At 41.7% G+C, this 4,565-nt stretch overlaps 1 protein-coding gene across 5 annotated transcripts in view; it reads left to right on the top strand.

The window, feature by feature from the left end:
* The window catches only part of SULT1C2 (sulfotransferase family, cytosolic, 1C, member 2), a 21,351-nt gene that overhangs the window by 9,788 nt on the left and 6,998 nt on the right, over positions 1 to 4,565 (top strand). The window lies entirely within an intron of this gene.

Below are 4,565 nucleotides of genomic sequence, written 5' to 3'. Positions count from 1 at the left end.
CAGTGGTGTTCTGGGTGTCCCGCCAGGCTTTGAGTCCCTCTGGCCTCCTGGGCTACTGCATCCCTCAATTGGCTTTTCCATGCCTCCTGCTCTCTTCTATCCGTCCTTGGGATCATGTTAGCCCCTCTGCCTGAGATAACCCAGGACAAGCCTATGGCTTTCGTATCCTTAACCCTAATTCCATCTGCAAAGTCCCTTCACCAGACAGTGGAAGGAGCAAAAATTAAGACTTGGATACCTTTGGGGCTATTATTCTACCTAACACAATATGTATTTAAAAAAAGAAATATATCAAAATAATAACAACTCATGCAATAGGTTTTTTTTCCTTGTGTATCTGGGCTTATTTTAAATTTTATGTAACATATATGTTTATATTCATAATGAAAAGAGTAGTTCTTTTTTTATATTTATTTTTGGTTGCACTAGTCTTCGTTGCTGTGCACAGGCTTCTCTAGTTGTGGTGAGCGGGAGCTACTCTTTAGTTGCTGTGTGCAGGCTTATCATGATAGTGGCTTCTTTTGTTGCAAAGCACAGGCTCTAGAGCACATGGGCTTCAGTAGCTGCAGCAAATGGGCTTAGTTGCCTCGTAGTATGTGGAATCTTCCTGGACCAGGGATTGAACTTGTGTCCCATGCATTGGCAGGTGGATTCTTAACCACTGGACCACCAGGGAAATCCTAGTAATTTTTTTTTTTAATAACTGAAGTGTAATTGATTTACAATGTGCTAATTTCTGCTGCACAGCAAAGTGATTCTGATAAGCATATGTATACATACTTTTTTTTTTTTTGCATATAAGAGGTAATTCTTAATGAAGGAATGTGGATTACCAGGCAGGCTTTGGCTGCATTCCTGAGCAAGTATTGTTCAAGAGGCTCTGAGCAGCCTTACTTGTGTGAGGGTGTTAACACTCCTTCCTAATAAATCCTTGATTCATTTACAAATTAAAAGAGAAAAGTTTGTAGAAGACCTACCGTGAAAGGCCCATTAGAAGCTTTGTTCTCTTCCCTCGTTCTCTTCCCTCGTCCCTCCTGAAACCTACCATAATCTCAGGACTTTTGTCCAAACTCTACCTTCTCTGACACTTTGCAAACACAGCTGCCCGTCAGTCTCCATTCTGAAGGGCTGGGCTTGCTCTGAGGTCAGGAACCCCTTAATGGCAGGCCTGGGTGTGGTGAGCACTAGCCTCCCACCAGCTCCCCAGAGCAGCTGCACCAGGCCCCCACTCAATTTCCAATAACCGTTTATAGGCTCATCTTCAGGAAGGAGATGGCAGGAAGAGAAGGCAGCTTCTCCTGCCTTTCATTTCTTTTAAACTTTTTATTTTGTACTGGGGTATAGTGGATTAAAAATGTGATCGTTTCAGGTGAACAGCAAAGGGACTTAGTCATACATATACATGTTTCCATTCTCCCCAGACTCCCCTCCCATCCAGGCCGCCACATAACATTGAACAGAGTTCCCTGTGCTAGACAGTATGTCCTTGTTGGTCATCCATTCTAAATATGGCAGTGCATACATTTCCATTTCAAATTCCCTAACTATCCTGGAAGGACCACCAGGGATTGGGATCATGTTAGCCCCTCTGCCTGAGATAACCCAGGACAAGCCTATGGCTTTCGTATCCTTAACCCTAATTCCATCTGCAAAGTCCCTTCACCAGACAGTGGAAGGAGCAAAAATTAAGACTTGGATACCTTTGGGGCTATTATTCTACCTAACACAATATGTATTTGTGTTAACAAGTTAACACAAATTAACAATATTCTGAGTTAACAAGTACAAGGTATTCAGACAAGCACATGTGAATCTAAGTATCCAGTGACTGTTGCTGCTGCTGCTGCTAAGTCGTGTCAGTCGTGTCCGACTCTGTGCGACCCCATAGATGTCAGCCCACTGTTAGATCCTGACTATTGCCAGTGTCCCTAGTGGCAGCAGACAACATCTCTGGAATCACAGTAGCCAGCTATCCTAGGAAATAGCAGCAGCTCCTCCTGCCTTTCTCATTTCATGCATTTAAGACTCTTTCAACAGAACAACAAAAACAAACAACGTGATTCTAAATCAGACAGAGAATTGAAATAGACGTTCTCCAGAGAAAACATACAAATGACAAATGAGCACATTTGGGGGGAAATGAAACTCAAAAGCACAATGAGATGTCACCTCACACTCTTTAGGCTGGCTGCTATTACACTAAAAAACAAAACAAAACAACAACAGAGAATAACAAGTGTTGGTGAGGATGAAAAGAAATCAGAAACCTCATATACCGTCGGTGGGGATGTAAAAGTGCAGCCACTGTGGGCGATGGGATGGCAGGTCCTCAGAAGAGAGAATATAGACTCATAAATGGTCCAGCAATCCCACTTTTGGATATTTACCCAAAAGGACTGAAAGCAGGGTCAGTTCAGTTCAGTTCAGTTCAGTCGCTCAGTCATGTCCAACTCTTTGCGACCCCATGAATCGCAGCACGCCAGGCCTCCCTGTCCATCACAAACTCCCGGAGTTCACTGAGACTCACGTCCATCGAGTCAGTGATGCCATTCAGCCATCTCATCCTCCGTTGTCCCCTTCTCCTCCTGCCCCCAATCCCTCCCAGCATCAGGGTCTTTTCCAATGAGTCAACTCTTTGCATGAGGTGGCCAAAGGACTGGAGTTTCAGCTTTAGCATCATTCCTTCCAAAGAAATCCCAGGGCTGATCTCCTTCAGAATGCACTGGTTGGATCTCCTTGCAGTCCAAGGGACTCTCAAGAGTCTTCTCCAACACCACAGTTCAAAAGCATCAATTCTTCAGCGCTCAGCCTTCTTCACAGTCCAACTCTCACATCCATACATGACCAATGGAAAAAACATAGCCTTGACTATACGAATCTTTGTTGGCAAAGTAGTGTCTCTGCTTTTGAATATGCTATCTAGGTTGGTCATAACTTTCCTTCCAAGGAGTAAGCGTCTTTTAATTTCATGGCTGCAGTCACCATCTGCAGTGATTTTGGAGCCCCCAAAAATAGAGTCTGACACTGTTTCCACTGCTTCCCCATCTATTTCCCATGGGGCAAAATGATGGGACCGGATGCCATGATCTTTGTTTTCTGAATGTTGAGCTTTAAGCCAACTTTTTGACTCTCCTCTTTCACTTTCATCAAGAGGCTTTTTAGTTCCTCTTCACTTTCTGCCATAAGGGTGGTGTCATCTGCATATCTGAGGTTATAGATATTTCTCCCGGCAATCTTGATTCCAGCTCGTGCTTCATCCAGCCCAGCATTTCTCATGATGTACTCTGCATATAAGTTAAATAAGCAGGGTGACAGTATACAGCCTTGACGTACTCCTTTTCCTATTTGGAACCAATCTGTTGTTCTGTGTCCAGTTCTAACTGTTGCCTCCTGACCTGCATAAAGGTTTCTCAAGAGGAAAGCAGGGTATTGAAGAGATATTTGTACACCCATGTTCATAGCAGCTTCATTCTCAACAATTAAAAGTTGAAAGGGTCCATGCATGAATGAATGAATAAAATTCAGTCGTAATCAGCTTGTTTGTTTACAAACAGTTCTGTTGTTATTTTTACTGGGAATGTGTTAAATCCCTGATGTTGAGATTTTCTATGCAATTTTCTTTCCACTTATGTACGTCTTTTCTTTTTTTTCCTCTGCACCTCACGGGAATGAAAAATTTCATTTATTTATATGAATAAAGATTTATAATGACTTCCCTGATAGTCCAGTGATGAAGACTTCACCTTTGATGTGGGTTCGAGTTCAATCTCTGGTCAGAGAACTAAGATTTCGCATGCCTCTCAGCCAAAAAAAAAAAAGACAAAATATAAAACAACAGCAATATTGTAACAAATTCAATAGACATCTTTAAAAATGGTCCACATAAAAAAATGTATATCTTAAAAAAAAATTTATATCTTATAGATTCTTTGTGAAACTCAATACCTGTGTTTATATACATAATTTATATGTATATTTACATTTATATTTGGATTTTTCTTTTCTGTTGTTGTAAACAAGATCTTTTCTACCACCATATCTTCTAACTAGCTGTTGAGCTTGTATATGAACAATGTTCATGTTTTACATAATAAATTGGTACTCAGCCAAAAATAAATAAATAAATGAAATGCAGTGCTTTCTGAGGATGAATTCACTCTCAGAAAGGAAGGAAATTCTGACATCTGCTACAACATGGATGGATCTTGAGGACATTATGGCAGGTCCTCAATGGACAAGCATTGTCTGATTCCTCTTGTGTGAGGTCCCTGGAGGAGTCAGGTCCACAGAGACAGAGCATAGAATCATGGGGGCTGGGGACAGGAGAGGGGATGAGGAATTAGTGTTTAATGGGTGGTTTCACTTTGGGATCATGGAAAAAACAAGAGAGTTCCAGAAAAACATCTATTTCTGCTTTATTGACTATGCCAAAGCCTTTGACTGTGTGAATCACAGTAAATTGTGGGAAATTCTGAAAGAGATGGGAATACCAGACCACCTGATCTGCCTCTTGAGAAATCTGTATGCAGGTCAGGAAGCAACAGTTAGAACTGGACATGGAACAA

This window comes from Bison bison, unplaced genomic scaffold, assembly GCF_000754665.1.
Source record: "Bison bison bison isolate TAMUID 2011002044 unplaced genomic scaffold, Bison_UMD1.0 scf7180017864486, whole genome shotgun sequence".
Lineage (NCBI taxonomy): Eukaryota > Metazoa > Chordata > Mammalia > Artiodactyla > Bovidae > Bison > Bison bison.
The sequence above is the reverse complement of the archived record's forward strand: the minus strand, read 5'-3'. Positions and strand labels throughout refer to the sequence as shown.